The sequence below is a fragment of the Desmodus rotundus genome, chromosome 7 (genome assembly GCF_022682495.2).
Source record: "Desmodus rotundus isolate HL8 chromosome 7, HLdesRot8A.1, whole genome shotgun sequence".
Classification (NCBI taxonomy): domain Eukaryota; kingdom Metazoa; phylum Chordata; class Mammalia; order Chiroptera; family Phyllostomidae; genus Desmodus; species Desmodus rotundus.
The window spans coordinates 41,640,799-41,664,714 of record NC_071393.1 but is presented as its reverse complement, the minus strand read 5'-3'; the positions used below and the strand labels follow the sequence as shown (position 1 = coordinate 41,664,714).

At 41.2% G+C, this 23,916-nt stretch overlaps 1 protein-coding gene and 1 pseudogene across 2 annotated transcripts in view; one reads left to right on the top strand and one right to left on the bottom strand.

Annotated features, from left to right (window-relative positions):
• The window catches only part of MDGA2 (MAM domain containing glycosylphosphatidylinositol anchor 2), an 829,607-nt gene that overhangs the window by 780,306 nt on the left and 25,385 nt on the right, over positions 1 to 23,916 (bottom strand). The window lies entirely within an intron of this gene.
• Positions 13,684 to 14,214, top strand: LOC112316976 (tubulin-specific chaperone A pseudogene; annotated as a pseudogene). Its single transcript, XR_011651466.1, has one exon. The product of XR_011651466.1 is annotated as a tubulin-specific chaperone A pseudogene (transcript).

Genomic DNA, 23,916 nt, shown 5'->3' with positions numbered 1-23,916 from the left:
AGTCAAGATACTGTGGTCTATTCAAGAACAAGTGAATGAATGCAGGTTTCCCTACTACCTGAAAATAAAGTATTACTGTGAAAACTTTTGTACACAGAAATGGCATAAAACAAAGCAATTACTATTAATTTATATGGGAAAATGTTTGAATGGTTCCAGACTGAAAATTCATCATAAGCACAATGCCTATACTGTATTCATTAAGATCGCAACACTTCATTACACTAGCATAAAAACTTGGTCCAGTTTGACACTAAGCTTAACACCCTCATGAGCTCTCTTAGACTTCTGATACATCTTGCTAAGAGACACACAAAATAAATCGAGAGGAAGCACAGATGCTCACAGACACCTTCAGAGCTCCGGAGGCTGGACGCAGAGATGCACGTGCCTCTGTAACAGTCTGAGGCAAAACAAACGCTAACACTATTTTCCCCTGTTTTATAAAAGCAACCACCCCTTTGGACTTCTTTCAGCTACTGAGCGCGATCATGAAAGCCAAGTGGTGTAACTCAAACTTTTGAAAAGCAGGATATCCGTTTAGTGGACGGCACAGCGATGTTGTTAACATATACAAAGGTATCGTAAGAAAATCATTTATTTCACGAAAATCTTTGGCAAATCAACCTGAATTATTCTATGAAGTTAATGACTCTAAATTTTAAAGATAACGCATTCAGTGCTTATATTACCAATACATCGTGATTAATCAACAGGGTCTATTTCTTTCCCGAAAGACATGGAAAACATTACTGATTCTACATGAGTAATAAAAATATTACATTTATTCAATTTGACTTCTAAATTCTTTTTTCTTTTTTATTGTAGTGTATTGTTTATGTTATTACAGTTGTCCCACTTTTTCCCCCTTTGCCCACTTCCACCCGCCCCTGTCTCAGGCAATCCCCACATTGATCTGATTACATGTACCTTCTTCTGCCATGTATAACACTTTTGCCCACATTTTCAAGGGGAAAATGTGGATGTGCATTATACATGGGTAGTACCTGAAATACCTCGTATCTGTTCTTGTGTTTTGTAATTATTTGTTACATAAAATTTGGTGTACCGTATGTTCAAAAATAAGTGCTAAAATTCCTTTATAACACAAAAAAACAAGTATCTAAACATAAATAAATAAATAATTGAATTAAAAATTGAAACAAAAGACTTTTCCCCCTCAAATTTGGGCCAAAGACATGTGTGTGCATTATACATGGCAAAAAAAATGGCAAGTGCATTACGTTCAATCGCAGGTCCATGTTATATGCTTACAAATGCTCTTTCTCCTTCAAATAATGATGAAAGAGTAGGGTGACATAAAGCTCTCCTGCCTAATTGTGCCATAAACTTCCGCAACACTTTTGTATATACTTATTTCTAAATGGTAACATGAGTATACACACTTGACGCTTCAAAATGTCAAAAAAAAATCCTGTGAGGAAATAAGGTCGCCGTGTTATGGCTTGCGTGCAGTAACAAGCTTCGAGGGGAGAATGGGACAGTTAAAGACTGCGGCTTCAGTCTTAGAGAGCAGCAACCGTGGACTTCTGGCAGCAGCACTTGACGGGATGCGTGTGTGCACTGGGTCAGGCCAGTGAGGGGGCCATCGTTCTAATGAAGGCGCTGCAAAGCACTTGTAGGTAAAACTGCCTGCTATTTGTCACCTGAAGCCCAGCCAGCTACAGGTATAATCACTGAGCATGCCCAATGCTAAAAATTAGGTTCAGTTATTTACCTCTAGCATACTTTAATGTAACAAGTATTTGAAGATTACTGAAATAAAGAAAATCCTTTAAAATTCTGCCAATTCAATGATTTTGGGGTCTGAACACGTACCATTTGGCCTTCCTAACCACTCTAACTCCCAACCCACTCTCTTGCTATTCATACCCTCACATTATTAGAATTTTAATTTCCTTTTTTTCACAGTCCCTAATCCATTCACAGATCCCTCAGCTCTTTATTAAATACATTAAAGATCTAGGTCTTGGGGATTCTTCTTCTCCCTTCTTCCTTCCAACTTGCTTTTCTCAATACTCAGACACCCATCAGACACCTGCCCACCCCTAATTAATCATAAATTCTTGCCTCTTGTCACAGTATTGTCTTGACTGTGTAAACTTAGCAAACGGCATTTATTTACAGAGAGAGCACATCAGCACATGGACATCAGGCTTGGCTATGTGACGTGCCTTGGGGACCAACTGTGTACACAAGAATAGCACGTGCCAAACGGGGGCTGCGCTTTTGCTTAGTTCTCAAAGTCAGGAGGACACAGGGCAGAGTCACGAGTGAACCACAGTCAACATGTATTACAAGAAACAAGCTAAATTCTGAAATACTGGGATCATCTGTTACCACAGCAAAACCCAGAGAAAACTAGTGCATTATTTCAGATGTTATAGTTGTAACTAAATGAGATAAGGTGAATGGCGACAAAGGAAATATTCGGTACACCTGAGCTACTGTACAGTTGACACCATTCCACAGATGCCCCAATTCTCTTAATTCTTCACAGAACAGAACTCTGTTTTCTAACTTGTAATTCCTGATGTGCCTAGGAGAATGACCGGTACAAAATAAATGTGTATTAAATAAAGTCAAAGGAAAAGGCATCAAAAAGGTAAACCGAAGAGATCCAGAGTAGGAAGGAAAAGAAGAACTGGAGGGAGAGGGAAACAAAGAATGATGACGTCACTGCGTATTCAACATCTACTGAACGTGTGACTATGAGTCAAACGCAGTGATGAGCATGAAGAAGACAACGATGAATGAGGCAATTCTGCCTTCACTGAAATGGGGAAATAATGAAGAGCAGGCAGCAATGACATGTGTCCTCCCATGTGGAAAAGCACCGTGACTTACAAACACGCAGAAGGGGTCAAGGAGGCTTTCTTCAGGTTGCAGGCCTTGACAATAAGTAGGAGGCAGGTGTATCGAAGGGAAGGAAATGTGGATGTGGAGAGAATGTTGCTCAGGCAGAGCAAAGAGCTGATGTTTATTTCCCAGGGAAAACACATAAAGCTCCCCGTTGTCCCTGGACGGGGTGGAGGAGGTAAAACTGTGTTTTAGGAGTTAGAGAAGATGAGCCGTCCCACTACAGGCGAGCCAGGAAGCGGACTGGAGACGCAGAGTTCCCTAGGCAGTGGTGCTGGCTTGCTGGAAAGCACAGCAGAGTGGCACCTCCATTCAGAGCACGCCGATTTTCTACACCGGCACTCACACTGGTCTCAGTCCCGGGGAAACAGGCAGGGGGCTTCCGACAGAGTAGCTTCTGATGCCAGGTGGCTGCACTAAAGCCAGCAAGGAACTGGAACTGTGATTGTCGGCCAGGATGTGGCTGCTGCGGTGGGCTCTGCTGTCTGAGTCGGGAAACGAAAAGGATGATGGTAGGTGCTTCTACTGATAAATGTGAGGAAAGCTGAAGTTTCAGGGGACCCGATGGCTCAGTGATGCCGTTTGTTTTGTTAATCTGGGTCCCACACAATGCCTGATGGCGCTGCTGTTCCCAGGGTTGCAGGGTCTATTAGGCGCTCCTCTTTTCAAACCACCAGACACAGGCAAGAGTTACAGTGATCCAAGAGCCTATTCTTAGTTTTACAAGCACATCCCTTAATTTCAAATGCTTTCACATTCACTGAAAACACCTCCCTTGACTGACATTACAAGGTTTTGAGTAATGAAAAACCAGCATTAATATATATAGTTGCAAAAAAAAATTGAGGTTTGGGCAAATTTTGGAACTTGGCCTAAGGTCCCCAAGTGAGAGAAAGTTTTCAATGGATTATAATAGAAGCCAGCTTATTGCTCCTTTGATATGTGCCTCTTAAACAATCTTTGCAGAAAACTGAGAATCAGAAGTAGCTTATCCATGTGGAAAAACCCTAGCATATACTGAAATTTTGCATCATCTCAAACAAGTTCATTTGTGTGATTCCCAAACCAGCAGCCAGTAGGCAGTTTGGTCTCATTCTAGGGAAAATGTATTCGTGCACGTGGTACCTTCAGGAGTGGTAAATCTGTGTCAGCCCTGACACCCCCACTCTGAGGTACTGAGTTCACTTTAATGTCTACTGCCATGCATATTGTTTTAACTTTAACACAGTAAACTTTAAAGGATGTGTCGACAACCCAGTAAGGATGATGGTCCTTATTCCTTTTGTTTGGGAAATCTTTTTTGGTCACTCTCGGAAAAAATCTATACAATTTTTCATACTGTAAGGATATAAGGAGAACCAAGGGATTGGTTCCAGGACTTACAAATAAATGAATATTATTATATCCAGTCAGTTGAAAAAGTTCCAGACTACCAAATAGGTGGTAAGCAATTTTGCTATATGCTTATAGTTTTAAATGAAAATCAGAGTTTCCCCTGAACCGACAGAAATCAAAACTAATTTAGTCCCTTTGATCTCAAACTAAGAAATACACACTTAGGCTTATCTTCATACTAAATACATGCTTTTCAACAACAAAAAAAAATTGTACCACATAGAAATTAGGGGCACAGTGTAGCAGGCACCACATAAAACTTTTCAAATGCAGAATAAGTTGATTTTATGCAGAATGGTTTTCATTTTGCCCATATATGTATTTCTATTAAATCATAACTAAATAGAAACTTCATCTAGACCTGGTTCAAACATCTGTAGAGTGAGTGTAATTTACTTGCCCTGACCAACTCGTAAGTCCTGAAAATTAAATAATTTGCCCAAGACTCTGTTGCTAGTAAGTGTCAGCTAAAACTTTAAGCCATTTCTCCTGAAATCGATGGCTCCCACTTCAAAACCAGTAGAGGTTACAGTGTAGTTGTTTCTGTGACCAGTTTGTATTTATTTTGGAATGATGTACTTCAGAGCACAAGAGTAGTCTCTATTGAAATGTGGTCAAACTTCTTATATCAGCAGCGAAAGGAGGGCCAAAGTACAGAGATAATCCTAAGGTATGATTAAGTTTTTTAAAAAATCATTTGATTTCAGAATATAAAATTCTTTGCTGCACTAGAAGACTTGTTTAACAGTGTTTTGCTTGGTGTCCTACTAAAACATACATTAGCTTGACTTATTAAAATATTAGATTGTCCTTCTTAATCACACGCCAATGCCGATATCCACATATTTATTCCCCTAAGAGAAATGTTACACAAAATTTGTATCGTATTTTCAGAGCTAAAACAGGGTAACCGTGGTATCCAACTATCAAAATTTCTCAATAAATTTTAATATTAAAAACAGCAATTGAAAAAAGATACGTACTTATGTCTTTTAAGTATGAATATATGTCACATATTCATACTTAATATTTCTAGGCTGTGTTCCTTCCTGTTCTACCCCAATGCCTTAAAATAGGCCTTCTTCACATATTACCTGCACCTCTGACCTTGCCGCTCGGCAATCTTTACTCCACGTGTTATCAGAGTTCTTTCTAGCATGCTTATTAGATTGTCAGTTTTCTACTTTATAGCCTTCACTAAGGCTTCACAGTTTTGTGACTACAGGAAAAACCCCTCAGCCTGAACTTCTAAGCCTCCGCACTTTCTTTAATCCTAGGGTCCTCTGCTCTCCTTATGAAGCTAATTACAGGACCCCAGGAGCAGGAACAAGGTTCGAGTCTGTGTAAAATCCAACACACTGCTCCCTCACCCTAGCTTCCTTTCCTGCTCCTCACTGGAACAGCTGAGCTCACTCATTACTCGCAGCTCTGTTCAAGCATTACTCCACCCCCCAGTCTCATTAGATGCTGTCCTGGGTGTTCCCCCTGCACCCCCTGAACAGTCACATTCTAGCAATCATTACCTGTGCTTCAATCCGGATCTGCACGGCACCCAGGGCATGAAAACAGTCCAGACTTGCCTCTGAGCTCTGGGCCCTACCCGAGTTTGCCCAACCCAAGTCTTCAGCCTTATTTACCTGACATTCTCCTTCCTGCCTACTATGCCACCTGCCATAGTTTGGGGGTGAAGGAAAAAACCCGAGCTCTTGGTCAGCTTTAACATATCCTCTTCCCTCTGTCTCACACGTCCTCCCCATTGGTTCATCTCCGGGTTTCATCTTATAGGACACTTTCTCAGTCATCCCCCTCACCCATTTTTAAGAAACTTCACCTCTCATCTGGTTATAGCATTATTTTGTTCTTCTTTCATAGCACTTACCACAATTTATAATTATGTATTTATTTAGATGACTTGATGTCTGTCTCTACATCTTCCAGAACTTCCGAGACATCCGAGACTACATTGGTTTTGCTCATCACTTTCGACTTGCACGGTGACTGGTACAGAGGGGCTCAGAAATACTTGCTGAGGGAGTGTAAAGCGTCTTTTCCTAAGCATCGCTGTTCTCGAGGAGTCAAGATTTTATCCGACTTTGTCACACCAAAGAATGGTACGGTGCAGAATTGCTGACAGTGGGTTCTCACTAAACGTTACATCAAGGAATGGGGCAACCTTCAAAGATGAATCAAAAAATCCTAATATTAAACTACGGTGAAGAGCATTAACCTTTCTGTGATTATACCGGCATCCTGAAGGGCCGTGCATGTCTTTAGACCTACCCTGTAAGAAACAGTCACGCTGTGATTACCACCCAGATCCCGCCTCTGGAATAAAGACTTATTTCCCCAGCTGGTGGGGGTGTTGCAGGAAGTTGACTAGCCCCCGTGAGCTCCCTTTGGGGATTGCCTCAGCTGAAGAAAACCACTGTGCTTCAGGTCTCACCTCCTTCCAGGGGCATTTGGCACTCACATATGTAAAGGTCCATCCGCCTCACCCCAGTGTGGGACAATGTTGAAGGGCCGACCTACTTCCCGAGCTCCCCACGGGGCCCACAGAGCCCGGAGAAGCACTCAACTTCTCCCTCTACCCACTCCTGCTGTTTTCCCCTTCACTTCTGCGGGTGTAGATCCCAGGAGCCACCGCTCACAACTGCCCTACAGGATGAACTCCATCTCGGGGTCTGCTTCACAGCAAGCCCGTCTGAGATGAGAACAAGCACTAGCCGTCTATGTGGACAAAAATGGTACATAAAGAACACGTTATATAGTGTTATAGAAATGTATATATTATTATTAAAGAATTTTCATAGCTGTTAAAAGGGTACCAGATGGTTCTTTTAACAGCATTAATAATAGCAACCCTGATTAATTTGAGCTGAGTGGATGTGAACACATTTATTGGTATTATTGTCCAGGCTTCTTTTTCTTTTTAACTCTTAAGCATTATGGTTTGTACCCACCTGGAGAACAAACACACTGTTGAAAATGGTTTTCTGTCGCGGGAGGGAATCACAGGGGTCAACAGGCCGTATCTGTGCCACACACCACAGTGGCCTGTGTTTACCTTTCCAGGAAATGGAAGGTCACCCTTATAAAGTCATTGGTTCAGACAGTAAATGTAAGATAAAGGTGTAAGTAGTTTCAGAGTAAGAAGGCATGCATACCTTACACAAAAGGAAGATATAAACATTTATTATTAGAATAAAAGCATTATCTAGCTGACTTTGGCAGCTGTTTTCCAGAAGCCTAGCTAAAATTTAACATTTATCACTTTCTCCACTGTACCTTAATTAGTGATATTGGTAGTCAAGCAATTAAAATTAGGCACATGCTCTTTTCTAGAAATACACATTCTTCTGTCTGTATAGCTTGTTGGAAAATGTTTTCCAGAGAACAGGTTCCCCTTGAGGCATGTGGCTTTCTCAAACTCTACGATGAACACGAGTCACCCAAAGGATATCATTAAAATGCACAGGCCAAGTCAGGGTTCTGTAGTGAGTCTGCATTTGGTCTGCGTACTGTGCTCCGAGTAGCAACAGCACAAAAAACACAGAAGAACAGGTGGCCAGGGCTTACAGACTGTGCCCTAGAGGTAACGCAATGCTGCTGATACATTGCTCAATTGGGGAAAAAGGCTATCTGCCATTTTTACATACGCATAAAGCATAAGTAAAAAAAAGTCACTTAGCCACTTAATTGTACTTTATAAAATGAGTACACAAAAAGCCTCATTACCTTCATGAGTAATGTAAACCTCAAAATTATCTATGTTTTTGTAAGTATGGGGCAAGGAATAGTTTCAGTAGGTTATTTTTCATGCTGCAGAAATAACATTCTCAGGATGAAATCCAGGTGCACAGGGTGGGGGAAACGTAACTTTCCGGTTGTTAGTACACAAAACACAGAGCTTATTCTTGTATTAGTATTTATTCATCACTGTATTATTTTCCATACACACAACAGAAAACCTACTCTTGTCCCACCCTGTAGACATATGTGCCTACATGCGTGTATGTGTACATACACAGATCAGACGTTCTGTCAAATTTTGTATGACCCAAGGAAAGATAATACAAGTTGATGATTTATAACCTATTCTTGTTTCATGTCTCCTTGGTAAAAATCTTACTTTTTCTGTGTTTATGGCATCATCAATACATACGCTTTCTGGAAGGAAATCTGTACTTTCAGATGTCTGAATGTTCAAAAGGAAGCCAAACATCAAAGAAGTCGTATGCACCTCTGCTCTGCAGAGTCTGAAATAAACTACTGTGGTCGCGCTAGAGGAATGGGGGACATCCAGAACATCTGTCCCCTCTGCTGCGGTGAGGGCAGCGGCTGTCCTAATGCCCTAAGTACATGCACAGCCCAATGGTAGAAGTGAAACACGTTTCTAGGATTATTCTAGGATTATTTTTTATTTGGATACAAAGAACAGAACTTATATTTACCAAGAGAATTTACCATGTTCTACAGCACAAGTGGTAAACACAAGGCCCGCAGACCAAATCCGGCCCTCCACCTTGTTTTACCTGGCCCGGCACCTTGATTCTACCCGGCAGCAGCGCCGAGCTCCTCGCCCCTAGTTAAGGAGTAGTTACACTTATATAGTCCTAAAATTACACTCAGCCCTTTGAAGGCAACTGCGAGGCCAATGTGGCCCCCAGTGAAAATTAGTTTGACACCCCTATTCTGCAGACTGAGCTAGTTGCTTTATTCCTTTGCTCACCTATTCCACAAGGCAACCTGGCCAGGTAGGGTCAAATATCCCCATCCAACAAATGAAAGAGAAATGCTAAGTAACTGTTTCTGGTCACAGAGCCAGGTAGCACATACTGTCCTTTGTGAAGATATGTCAAAATCCTTTTAATAGCTCTCAACCAAAGGTATACAATAGAATCACCTAGTGATCTTTTAAAAATACTAATTCTTGGACTTCACCTCTTAGAGATCCTGACTTAAACAGCCTGGTGTTGGGGCTTCATGCACAGAGCGTACACGTTCTGTAGGTGATCTGTTGTGCAGCTGCTCTGGAGCATCCAAACACCTGTTCTCAGATGCTGCCCCTGCTCCAAAGCGCACGACCTCCTTTCTCATTTCACGAGGAAAGTAGAAGCCATCTAACACGTGCTTCCTGAACTGGTCACCACCATAATCTAGATACTCAGCTCCACCCATATATCCACGTTGTTGACATAAGAAATGTCCACACCTGAAGAGATGATGCGTGTATGTGAGCAAGGCTGATGACAATTGCCAGGAAGGAAAACCTCAAAGGATTGAGAAAGTGCTTCGGATGCTGGCAGTTTTGCAGCTTAGTTTATGCATCAGAATCAAAGGAGGAGACCGTAAGGAGGGTTACGTAAAATCCAGTGGTGGCAGATTAAGGGGGGCAGAATCAAGCAATGTGGGGAGATCTCGGGGACTGGATAAAGAGAAACACTGCTTTTACACTGGTGGGTGTAAGATAGTGAACAATCAACATTTGCAGCCCATGGGGATGGTGTTTGAGGAGCAGCATAACAGTGAGGGGTTCTGTGCGCTGATGCCGTGGGTTGTACCCTGAAGGGTCTGGGAAAGATTATGCTGACCTGTGAAAAGGCAGGAGACAGGTGCACTGAAGGTAAAGACTGACCTCTGTTAAGGAAACTACTGTCCCAGGACATGACTACCCACAGTGTCTTTCTTCTAGTTAGGAACCTTTATGTTCAGACCCTCAGATGTGGTTACTTAGGTCTCCGAGCCAGTAGGACCTGCCACGCAGGCCTCCCCTGAGCGCGTCAGGTTTAGTATGTGGCCCCTTTCCGTCCACAGGGCCTTCTATTTTTCCCAGTTTACACCAGCGATGACTGATTCTCAACTTCCCTTTCCCTTCCTCCTTCCCTCCCTCCCTCCCTCCCTCCTTCTCACCTAATGCTGCTTCCTTCCACAAGAGTGGTTCAGGACCCAACCTTCTCCCCCTCACCCCCCCACTCCTTTCTTGGAACCTTCTCAAATATATTATATTCTCCAATTTCACATGTCTCTCCCTGTCAACTCATGCCCATTCATATTTTAAATGTTCAAATTTCTCCTGCATTTTGAAGCAAAATCAAAAATCCTTTTTTGTCCCACATATCCTTTTAGCCTGTGCTGTCTACACCCGCCACAGCCACACTTCTTCCCTGAGTTATCCCTAACAGGCGGTGACCCTCTCTCCCACGCCTTCTCAGCCTGATCTCCACCCCAGCCCTCACTGACAGCTACTCCAGCCCAAATCACAACTGTCACTTTCCACCCAACCCCTCACCTCTCTCAGCAGCATTTGACCCATAATCTTCTTCACTTTCAATGGACTTCTTCTTTTCTCTGCAACACTGCCCTTTTCTGGGTTTTCCCGCTAGAATCCACAGGGTCCTTCTCAGTGTCTCTGCAGGCTTCCTGTCCCAGATATCCACGTGGCTCGGGTGCTGTCCAGATCCTCTAGTTTTCCCACTCTGTGTACTACATAGGCATGAATCCTACACGAACCCCATTATGGGAAGTAAATCGCAAATCTTGATGCTGAAGGGGAGCAGAACTTTGCCACCCCAAAATATCTGACACAAGGGTGATCTTGAGCTGGTTATTTTGAAGAAACCGCAGACACAGGAAAAGCAAGTAGAAGTTACACTTTTTCATTTGTAGGAGACACTTCCACTTGTAAGAGCGTCTCACTGTGTGTACCAAGAAGACAAGGAGGACTCAGTCTCTCGAAACTGTCACCGATGGGGAAGGCAGTGACTTAAGGCTGCCTAACAGCCTTACCCTTGTTTACTGTGCTTTTCCTGGTCACCTCCCATAACTGGCTCCCCAGCCCCCCAACATCTTTTCTGCCTTTAGCTGAAGATGGTATTTAAGGTGAAAAGTGGTATTTAAGGCGATGGCTTCAGTCATGTGGGGGAGTTCCTCAGTTTCACTGGGCATCTCCCAAGTATACAGGAGGCATACATGTTATTAAGCTTCTGCATTTCTTTTGTTAATCTGTCTTTTTAATACAGGGTGTGTGAGCCAAAAATCTAGATGGCTAGAGGGCAAATAATTTTCTTACCACAAAATGCCTTGTTTTTACTCTATATGAACAGTGGATTTGTATATCCTGATGTATATTACGCCCCTCCAAGATGTCTAAACTTAGTACATCCAAAAGTGCACTGGCAGTCTTCCTCACGAACTTTCTTATCACCCATTGCTCCCTATGGCAATGAAGGGTGTTACGATTCAGCTCCACATGAGAAACAGAACTGCATTCCTAAAGCCTCTGTCCCTCTATGAAAAAATTAATCCGATCATTCAGTCCTCATAATTCTCGAATGACTCCTCCTGGCATCATCCTCACTGCCACTGTCCCGGTCTGAGTACCACTACTAACTGCCCCCTCTGTTCCCCAGGGTGGGCCCTGTACTCCAGTCTACATGCACGGCAGGCTCGGGAATCGCTGTAAAAGGCAAAATGAATCCTGTCAGCTTCCTTAATGAACCCTCCAGTGGCCCCACTTTGCCCCCGGAATAAAGTTCAATGTTATGATTTAGCTTAAAAGGTCTTTTATGGACTGATCACCACTTTCTAGGACCATCTCATATAATTTTCTTCTTCACATTCAAAGAAACTTCCTAAAGTTCCTTGAAGTTATGTTTTGTTTTTTAACTAGCTTTAGAGCTTGACACCGGATCTTTTCTCTGACTAGAATGATCTTCTCTTCCCTCCCTTCACCAAAATCTCTCCCCACCTGGCCGACAGACATTCATCCTTCCAGTGATAGTGCGACAGCAGGCGCTCAAACTTTGAACTTGGCCCCTGTGTGAATCAGGACTCTGTCATTTCTTAGCGTGAACCTAACACAGAACTCTCTAATTCCCCTCATATTTGAAACAAGGATAGCAGACATATTCATCTCATCGAACTATGTAATCATTAAATAAAATAATGCTCGTAAGGTGGCTGGCACACTGCCCGGCACGTATTAATCAGCAACAGTATCACTGGTAATCATCACATGCTCCTAGAAGCCTTCACCAACCCAGGGATGGTTTCGGTCAGCATCCTCAGGGTTCTCACGATGCCCTCTGCTGCCCCAGGCATTGCCCTATCGCACGGGACGACTAAGTCTTCATTTTCTGTATCTCCCACTATATAAAAGCTCGATGAGGGTCAGGACCATGTCCATTTTAATACTGACTTCCTGACTTCTGGCACCGAGACGAGCCTATAAATAGCACCTGCTGGTGCAACAAAAAGAACAGGGGCTTCAGAATTTGGAATAAAGCTCTCCGTCTGCATGGGCTGTATACTTTTCACAGCACCACACTGCTGCCTGAAGAACATGATAACCACAATTTGAGTGTACATCAGCCACTCAGGAATAACCTGTAACATTAAATTTAAATTCCATTTTAAATTTGAGTGCTAGTTTATGTTGTGTGCATCTTAGAAAAGGGGGAGGATAAATAATTCCATAGATAAATCTTTGACATTGCATATCAGAATCCAAATTTTGGCTTGAAGAATGCTGATGTATTCTGAAATACTGGTGTCATATTAACAATTTCAACAGTAAACCACACTATGCACTTCGCTTACTTTACAAATGCTCTGGGAACGCTGCAGAAGTCTCCCGATCCTGCCATAAAGACACCTTAAATGTAAGACGGGTACTTTTACTTACATCTCTCTCCTTTTGTCTTTGCATCTTCATTTTATTTTTTAATTACAGTTGGCATTAAATGTTCTTTTTATATTAGTTTCAGATGTATGCGTCATGGTTAGGCTTTTATATAACTTACGACATGATTTCCCCTGATAAACCTAGTGCCCATCTAGCGTGATACATAGTTATTACAATATTATCGACGATATCCCTTATGCTGTACCTTCATCCTTGTAACTGTTTTGTAACTGCCAATTTGTACTTCTTAATCCCTTCACCTCTTTCCCCAGCCCTTAGTCCCCCTCGCTTCTGTCAACCATCAATCTGTTCTCTCTCTGTATCTATTCATCTGTTTCTGTTTTGTTTGTTCATTTATTTCTTAACCAAATCACTTTCAAAATTGCATCCTGTCAATTGGCTACAAGATCCCTTAGCTTTTGGAACTTGAGGGTGTTTCCAACTGTATTAACTGGGTAAAAGTTGTCAGAAGAGAAACTATGTATCTTGAAATACTGTGAAAGTGAAAGATTTGAAAAACAGAAAGTCTGTCCTTTGCTTGGATGAAATACAGAACACTGTGTACCTAACCAGTCAATGGACCTTACAAAAAAGAAAATAAGCTACATACACGTCTTTTGGATTGTAACTTGAAAATGTTTGTATATTTTGACCCTGTATTCCTCCCTCTGAGTATTCACTTTAAGAAATATCCTCAGGCTGTTAGCCGCACGGTTACCCCAGCTCTCCGCCCCTCCTTGCCGCGGCGCTCCAGGGACCATGGCCCATCCTAGAGTGAGGCAAACCAAGATCAAAACCGGCGTGGTGAAGCGATTGGCCAAAGAAAAAATGATGTATGAAAAAGAAGCAAAACAACAAGAAGAAAAGATTGAAAATACGAAAGCTGAAGATGGTGAAAATTATGCCATTGAAAAGCAGGCAGAGATCCTGCAAGAGTCCCGGATGATGATCCCAGATTGCCAGCGCAGGTTGGAAGCGGCATACACCGATCTTCTGCAGGTATTAGAGAGTGCAAAGGAGTTGGAAGAAGCTGAGGAATATAAGGAAGCACGTTTAGTACTGGATTCAGTGAAGTTAGATGCCTAAAGTTTTTCTGTACAGGGTGTTTTTTGCAGGTAATCCTGGGATTCATTCCGCAATTCATAGTTTTTGACCACTGCTGTTTGTTCAAGTAGTATGAGAATGTGATCCTTTTTATGTAGTTGCATATATTTTTCTTTGCCTAATTTAATGTGTCAAATAAATGAATTCGTCTAATAAAAAAATAAGAAAAGAAATATCCTCAAAGAAGAAAAAAGCCAAATGCATCTAGATATTTACTGTACTATGTCTCAAAATAGAGGGAAAAAACTGGAAACTATATTCAAAATAAGAGAGCAGTTGAGTGTATTATGACAGATCATTCATAGCCCTTAAGGTTAACATTATGCCTAAATCATAAGCATTTTTAGTTTGCTAAAAACATCAAATAAAAAGCACATTTTATATATTTTACATATGATTTCAATTATGCATAAGTTCATTCATACCAAGAAACAGATGAGATGGATAAGCAATAATTTATTAGAGTTGTATAATTATAGTCACTTTTTAATAAATTGTGTGAAATATGCATTTTTGTTATATATGTTCATTTTTTAAGTTCCCCAATTATAAAAATCAGTCCTAGAAGTTTATTATCTGTTCTGAAAAGATAAATTACTCGTGAGCCTGGCTTCCTGTAGAAAAAGGTTTTGTTTTTTTTTTTTTTTAGGTTTTATAAACAGTATTTTTAACTATATTTTGTTGAATAAAATAATCATCTGTTCATCTTATGTTTAAACCACAGAGTTTAGTTAGAAAGACTGATTTCAATACCAGTTAATTTGACTTATTGAATTATTCAGCCACAGTTTATAGAGCATGGAAACTATTTTTAATTTTGTAACAAATGAAGAATATGTGGGAATATAGGTAAAAAGCACTGTGTTCTTAGGTTCCATCTCATTCACACAGGTTTTTGAACCAAGTCATTTTCAAAAGAGGCCATTAATAGGAAAGAAAACTGAATTTAAGGGCAGATTCTGAACACATACACAGCTCCTCATTTACTAAGCCATGTGATCATGGGAAAGTTACTTAACATCTCTATGATTCAAATTGCTCACCTACATTATTACTGTCATGGGTAATAAAAATACCTACCCAATAGAGTGGTTGTGAGCATTCAATGTGTTTATAGAGATGTTAAGCACTTAGAACGGGAACAGAAACATAGTAACATATAAATATTAGTATAATTATCACTCAAATTTAATTGCAGCCAGGTTTATACAATTTTTTTTCTTATTTATGTGCTACAAAGTACATAAAAAAGACATCAGTTTTAAGCCATTTTTCTAATAGAAAGTCCTAGAATAAAGAAGGTCACATTTCTTAGCTGCTTTATTCTAGAAGGTCCCATTAGGAAAACAGCATGAAATTTATGATGGTGGCCAAGACACGGACACAACCGAAGTGTCCTTCAGGAGATGACTGGATAAAAATATGTGGCACGTGTATCAATGAAATACTACCCAGACATAAGAAAAGAGGAAGTACTGCCACTCGCGACAACATGGATGGATCTTGAGAATGTCACGCTAAGCAGAAGAAGTAAGACAGAAGTAGTTAAGAACCATATGACTTCACTCCTATGTGGGATACAAAACTGAAAGTAACAAGCGGACAAAGAAGAAAAACAAATGAACAAGAATTCACAGACACAGACAACAGTATGGTGCTTACCAGAGGGAGGAGAGGGGAGAGGGAGGAAAAGGGGAAGAGGGTCAAATATATGGGGACAGAAGAAGATTTGACTCTGGGTGGTGGGTACACAAGGCGATACACAGATGATCACAGAACTGTACACTTGAAACCTAGATCATTTTGTTAACCAATGTCACCCCAACACATTTAATTTAAAAAATGGGATGGATCCTTTGTAAGTTTTGGATAGAACTAAATGAGACATACAACAGAATTCAACGTAATATGATCGATTTATTCTCACCTAAGTTTTATATGACTTGGCACAACATCTACCACAGAACAGATGGCGTACAAATAAAAGCAGGTATAATTATGCAAAAAATAGTTTCTCGAGGGGACATGCATTTAATGGATAGAAATAAGCTCAACAGGCCCAATGCCGTGAACTGTCACTAACCCTTTCCTACCAAATCTGCCCTGATGCCAGAGTACAAACACCTTTGGACGAGTATCAAAATATCCCAGACAGACCTGTGGCCATTAACTTAAATCCATCTCCACAGTAAACAATACACTCCCAAAATTCAATGGTTCTTGAAATTGGAAGTGTTAATTCTTATAACCCTGCTACTCAAACTTCCAGAAACAAAAATGCCCTTAAGTGCTGATTTTCTCTCAAGAAAAATAGCCATGTCTGTCGTTACCTTCCAAAGGGTGGGTTCCACCCAATGCGGTAACCAACAGTACCATGCCATGGAAAGGTATTCATTTTAAAAAGATAAAATTAGAAATACCTTATTGAAGACATAATCTAATAGAATAAAGGGCCAACACTAAGCCTACTGACAAAAAAATACAGACGCTAGCAAATCTTCATTCAAAAAGTTGCCAACTTTTGTTGATTAGGTTCCAGTTAAAGGTGAGATCATATGGTATTTGTCCCTCACCGCCTAATCAACAAAAGAAAAAAGCAAACAAAATATAACCAGAGACATTGAAGTTAAGAGCAATCTAACAATAGCCAGAGGGGAGTGGGGAGGGGAGAGCAGGGAGAGGGGTTTTCAGGAGCTACTATAAAGGACACATGGACAAAACCAAGGGGGAGGGTGGGAGTGGGGGAGGGAGGTGGGTTCAGCTGGGGTGGGGTGGAGGGGTGGGGAGAAAATGCAGACAACTGTAACTGAACAACAATAAAAGAAAATGTTTAATTAAAAAAAATAATAAATAAAATAAAACATAAATTTTTTTTTAAAGTTGCCAACTTAAAAATTCTCATTGAGCAAGAAAGAGGAAGCAAGGTAAATGGGAACGCTTTTCAGAAAGCTGCTGAGGAAATAAGGCTTGCCCATAAAGGCCAGTAATTTCTTACAACATGGTATCTTATTACTGCATCTGATCTTTTCCTGGTAATATAGTACCTTTAAGCATTTTGTTCACCTCAGACTCAAAAACCCCTAAAACAAAAATATCCTCCTAAAGACATTACTTGAATTTCAGTAATAAAAACATAACAGAACATTAATCGTACTATTAAAAGCGACAACCTATAAGCACAACTGGAAAAAAATGTATAAAACCACAATGCAGTATAACCTGACCTCACTGAATACAAATAAAGAAAACAGCTTTTGTGTGTTTCTGGGTTTATATCAATCATCAGGGCAAAATCTAGTAAAACTGTTGTAAGACTAAAAAATAGCTACATCAAATGAAGATATGTAATGTCCAGAAACAAACATTAGTAAATGAAAGTATACACGTGTGAACCCAACACCTTCAAACAATTTTCAAGAGTTTAAGTACTTACGAGGTGCCAAGCATCACGCATCACACATGCATTTTCTTTATGAAACCTGGCATCACACCTGCATTTTATACATAAGTAAACAAGCTTCAGACATAAAACATACCTACACATATGAATAGGTATAAACCAGGTCCTTGAGTAACACTGTTTCATTTCACACCCTTTCATTGTAATATACAGGAGGAAAAAAATATCAATTCCTAGCAGATGCCAACGGTCTGTGAGATGCACTTTCTCCCCATGTCTGTGTGGGTTTTCTCTAGCGACTCCAGTTTCCTCCCACATCCCAGAGATGCACACATGAGGTGAATTGGCAACACCATCGCAGTCTGAATGAGTGTGTGTGTGTGTGTGTGTGTGTGTGTGTGTGTGTGTGTGTGAGTGGCCCTGTGATGGAAGGGCATCCTGCCCAGCGTGAGCTCTCACCTTGAACCCTGAGCTGCGAGGACAGGCTCGGGCCACCTGCAACCCTGAGCTGGGATAAGCGGGTTGAAAAATAATCTTTCTTGTTTTTATTAATCTTTCCTAAATGTATGTACAGCTCACATTTATTGCCGTGTTTAATAGGAGAAGTGTTTTGTATCTTTGTTCATAGGTTTGGCGATGTTTTGTGATGAGAAATTTGCCATAGGAACTTAACTCTTTTACCATTGGTCAATTATCAGTTAGCCTGTGGTGAAATTGGTTTCACTATGTTCCTTTTGCTTAAAGTCTCAGTTTCAAAAAACCTACAGATGATACTAAGTGAGGTGAATGACTTGCCCAAGATCACTCAGCTGCCCAGGAGAACAAATGGGATTCAAACCCAAGTAGAAGAGTCCAGAACTTCTAACTCTGTCCACTGAGAGATGCTGCTTTTGTCTGTGGTTAAGACTCCTAGAGTTTAAAGTTTGGGGGACAGGATGTTAATTTTATGAACAAACTGTTTACATTCAGGCAGTGAATTAATTAAATCATTTAAAATAACTAACTGGCATAAATGTCAACCAAAGGAATTTGAGACAAATATTTTGAGAGATAATTACCTCTTTTTTATGGTTTGGCTCCCTCTAGAATAAAACAGACACATCATCACCTAAAATAACTAGTGGAAAGCACTGAACTGAATTTTAAATACTATTCTAAGAATAATATCTCTCTAAAGACTTTAGGAATTTTTGAAGGGTAAAAATTCCCAAGAATGGTCACACCACTCGTACCTCTAAGAAATCAAATTTCTGTATATTTTAAATGTGTGCAGCACTGCACAAAAATACCCTCGTGTAGTATATTATATGAAACATAAACCAGTGCGAAGTCACCACAGCAAATCCCACCTGAAGCTGAGAGACTTTCAGACAGGGCAGAATGTCAGACTTCTGATGCGGTGTACATAATCCTAACCGCTGCCTGGTCCCATGTCATTGTTCCTCCTGAGCGAAACATCGTGGCAATTGCCGAGTTCTGTTCTCACTCTGTCCTTGGTGAGGCAAACAGCAACAGACGCAGATTAAATGTCTATGTGGTTACCCAAGGAGATGAAATGACACACAACTCTGATGCTTTCGCTTACCGTCTCTTTTGTCATCATCATTCTCAATCAAATCCTGCCAAGCTCTGAACATGTGATTATGGCTTCAAAGCTACAGCACAGTGAGAGAAGCTGGCCTAATCGTGTCTAGCACAAAGAATTTAGAAGAAGCCCCTGAGAGAGAGAGACAGAAATACTCAGTAGTAAAGAAATAAGTGCCAATAAATCCGTGCATACCCACAAAACACACCTCTGCTTACGGATGTGTGTGCGGACACAAAATTTGTAGATACCAAAGTGAAATCCATTTTGCAAATGAAATCATTCCAAACACATTTAATTTCAGCAATAGGAACAAGGGGCAGAGAGGACTCATAGGAAGATAATGAGAAATCCAATTGTGGTACCAGAGAACTTAGCAACGAAAAGTACCTAAAGTGATTTTTAGCACCTTAAAACAAAACCTCCTCGGCTTCCTTGGAGATGGAACCGAGTCTGAAGCAAACACTGGTCAAATGCTACCTTGTATGAGGCTCTCTGGTACACGCACCTCCAATGCTCAATAAAGGAGTAGGAATCGCAGATCCCCCAAACTATTTCACCCCCAGATTTATTCAGCCTAATGCTGCACAATCACTCAGGCTAAAGTTGCCAAGATGGGCCTGGTCTCCAATCTCTCTCTCACACCCACGACCAGTCCAATAACCAATCTTGTTAGCCCGTACTTTCAAAATAGGAACCAGAAAATCTTCTCACCGTCTCCTGTACTACTCCAAACCACACCATCTTCCTCCTTAACTAGAGAGCAAATGCCTTCTACTGGGCCTGGGTCAGGCAACTTCAATCCTTGCAGCCTACTGCACAGCCAGCATCCGGAGTGATCCTTCTAAAACCTACCACAGATGATCTCGCATCTCTCTATTCATCCCCTGTGGCCCACACTGCACTCAGTGAGAACACATTCAAATGGACTTTAATGGTCTTTATTACGTATTTAATAATCGCCAATGTGTACATGACTGGCACCTGGTTAACTCTCTGGTTCTACCTTCTAGTACTTTCTCCAGTTCAATGGAGTTCCTTTGTACTCCTCGAACATACTAGGGACAATTCTACATCAGGGTCTTGGTGCTCCGAGTTCTCTCGGCCTAGAATGCCATGCCCTAGCTTCCTGACATAATTAGGAATGCAGATGAAATGTCCCCACAGGAAGTTTTCCCTAATTATTGTACTTTAAATAGGATCCTCCTGCCATTGTTCTCTATCTCCTCATCTTAATTTATATTCTTTGCGGCACTATTACCACCAGATGTAATAGAGACAGTCATATGCCGCCCGAGTCAACAATGGACCACATATAACGCAGTGGTCCCATACGTTTAAGGAGCTGAAAAATTTCTGTTGCTGTGACATCCTACCTGTGATGATGTCCTAGCCCCCATGATGTCCTACCCACCGTGACAATTTGCTGTGAAACAATGGACCACGTTACACAGGCTGCAGCCTCATTCATCTCGTGTCTGCCATGTCTCTTGATCCCATTGCTTTTTCTGGTGCTTGATTTAATCTCATGTTTTACGAATTTGGTGTAGCCTTAGTGTACACTGTTTATAAAGTCTCCAGTCACAGTAAAATCCTCAGCCTTCACGTCACTCACCTCTTGCTCACTCACTCGCCCAGAGCAACTTCTAGTCCCGCAAGCTCCACTCACAGTCAGTGCGCTATGCATGTGCCTCCTTTTTAATCTTTTATATCATGTTTACACCACACCTTCTCTATACTTAGGTGTGTTTAGATACACAAACACTGACCACTGTGTTGCACTTCCCTACAGTACTCAGTACAGTACCATGCTGTGCAGGTGGTGCAGCCTAGGAGCAGCGGGCTGGACCACGTAGCCTGTATGTGCAGTAGGCCCTACCATCCGGGGGGTTCGTCGAGTACACTCTATGATGTTCACACAGCGACGAAATCCCCTAGAGACTTCCTAACAGTTATGCATGGTGTCCAGTCTACTTTGTATTTTCACCTCGAACCACTGCAAAGCTGAATTCTATCCAACTATATTAGGGTCATATATAACCTCTTCAATTTGGAATAAAAATTTCATTTTTTATTCTTCTACTTAAAACTTTTATGATATTTTACATTGCATACTCTCTTATTTTTCTGTGTCTTTTCTGATCCAACTCCTACCATTCTCACGGCTGCCTCTCAGTTTCATTCAAGAGCTTCTCCACCGTCACTGACCCATCGAATCGTTAATGTCCCCTAGGACTCCACGTGACTTCTTTTCTCAGTGGAATCACTCTGCCTGGACGAGCTTAGACATCTACACAGCTGTGACTCCCAACACTCATAACCGACTCTTCCATTCTCACTCCTTGACAAAGTAAATACACACTAGCCAAGCACCTGAGAGTCACTTCTACTCTCTAACCACGCATACCCAGTTTTCAAGTTCTATAGGCTATTTCTTCCAATGCCTCTTCAGTGAGTCCTCCCTAATTTAACATTGACAGAAACGTGTCAATTCGTGTCCTTATCATTTCTAATCAGGTTTATTCCAATAAATACGTGGAACCCTTGGCTCCAGTTAAACCCTAAAAATCTTCCACATGGCTGCCTGCTCTGCATGTAATAGCAGCTATTTTTTTTAAGGTAAAACTATGTTATATTACTTGCTAAAAGTCTGGGCTTCCCAGAAATGAAGGGCTTCCTAGGAAACAAAGGGCTTCCTATATCCTTCCAGAATGCTTACAGATCAGTTTTTGGTATATCACATAGAGCCCCACATTATAAAGGCCATGCCCCATCTTCCATATTTCTTCGCTGCTCTCCTACCCATCCACATCTTCCTACTCCTCAGAAACTCTCCCACTTAATAGTCTTCAAAGGGCTGACTTATTTTACACATGCTGGTCCCTTGGCCTGAAACACACTCTCCCCCTCAATACTACTGATGCTTTTAGGAAGGCTTGCTCAAACATCAGTTCTTCCAAGGAGCCTTCCTGTCTTGTGCTGTCATCACACCCACTGTGCCTTTCTTGCACATACCACCTAAGATCATAGCGTACACCCAACAGAGGCAGGAGCCCCAACTCCCTGGTTTAGAAGAACATATACAGACCTTACTATAACCTGCGCACAGAAAGTACACATCAAATGTTGCTTGAATAAACAAGTTTGAAATTACTTCTTTACTTTTCTGTCTCTCCTACTCGACTAGCTTCTAAATGGCAAGAAATACTCTTCATCATCGGGGAATAAAACATAGCAGGTATTCAATTGTTTTTGTCTTCATTCAACTAAGCAATTACAAATGTATGTATGTACCTATATAGGTATGCCTCCAATGCAAAGTAAACATGTCTAATCTTGAAATACTTGAAGTCAAGCCAAGAAGTCCATAGTCCAATGAGGGATACAGATCATCGCCATTTCTACTTACTTGATTCTAAGTTCAAACGTGACTTGAAAAGGTAGTTTAATGAAAACAGTGTAATGAGGGGCAAATATTAGAGAAAGGGGGAAGTGAGAGACTCCACTGGAGAAAATACAAAAGAAAGTAATATTTGAATAGAGAGCTGAATGATGACTAAGAGTTCAAAGGTACTGACCATAGTCAATAAGAGATCAATAGAAAGATTGATAAGCAGTGGCTGTCCTCTAACGAGTTATTATTTGTCATCATAAGGATTTAAACCTCTTGCAAAACAATGTAGGTTGAACATTGTAATAAATCTACAAACTGATATGAATTAACTAGAAAGCTTTACTGTAATACTACGTTCCCATGTAACAATTTTAGCTAAGGTTCTCAGGTATTTTATACAAAATGACATTGCAGAAGTACATAAATTCACTTACCAGTACATTAGTCTAACTAGCTATTGGAAAGAGAGGAGGAGAGGCAAGGGTGGAGGGAAGAGAGAATAATCAGTCAGTTTGTGGTGGAGAACAAGTCAGATCCCAAAGGGCAAACCGTGGGGTCAGGATGTCACGATGTTTAACTACCTTATTCCAATTGTGACAGGAAAGCAGGAAAAAGTGTGAACTGGGCTAAAATCACAAGGGCGGGGGCTCCTCTCCCAAGAGGAACTTGTTCTCAGAGATTTGGACAACTTTGTGCATGAACAGAGAATACACTCTGGCGACAGAATGCCTAGATTTAAGTCCAGGGTCTGCCACTTACCTCCTCCTCAGCGACCCTGGGCAGTGTGTTCATTTCTCCCTCCTCAGCCCCCTCCCCAGTAAAATGGGAATCGCTGTGGTACTTAACTCACTGGATCGTTATAAGAATTAATGAAATCAATATCCGCAAGGCACTTAGAACGAGGCCTGGTACATAATAAGCACTGTATGACTACATGTGTTAAATAAACATGTATTCATTTTAAGATAAGAAAGTGAGCTCAAAACCACAACTTTCCAATAGATGAAAAATAGACAAGAACCTGCATCCAGCAGCCGTTCCAAAGGAGGGCTTGGAGAGGGCTTTGGCTCCTGCTTACTCTCCAGCACATGCATCTGAGTCAAAAATCAACCTGTTCTTAACCTCACACATTACCAGGCAAACACAGCTTCGTATCCTTCTTTCCAAAGAATAGCGTTTCTAAACCCCCATCAGATAGAAGTCCTAAAGCCCTCAATGCCCCAATTCCTAAATGTCTACATTGTATCATAAATAGGAACTACTATAAAGGACACATGGACAAAACCAAGGGGGAGGGTGGAAGCAAGGGAGGGAGGTGGGTTTGGCTGGGGTGGGGTAGAGGGGTGGGGAGAAAATGCAGACAACTGTAATTGAACAACAATAAAATAGTTTTAAAAAAATCGTATTCCTACTCCAACCTGTGTAAACTTAACCTCCAGAAGATTTCTATTTGGGGTAAGTTATTTGTATATTCA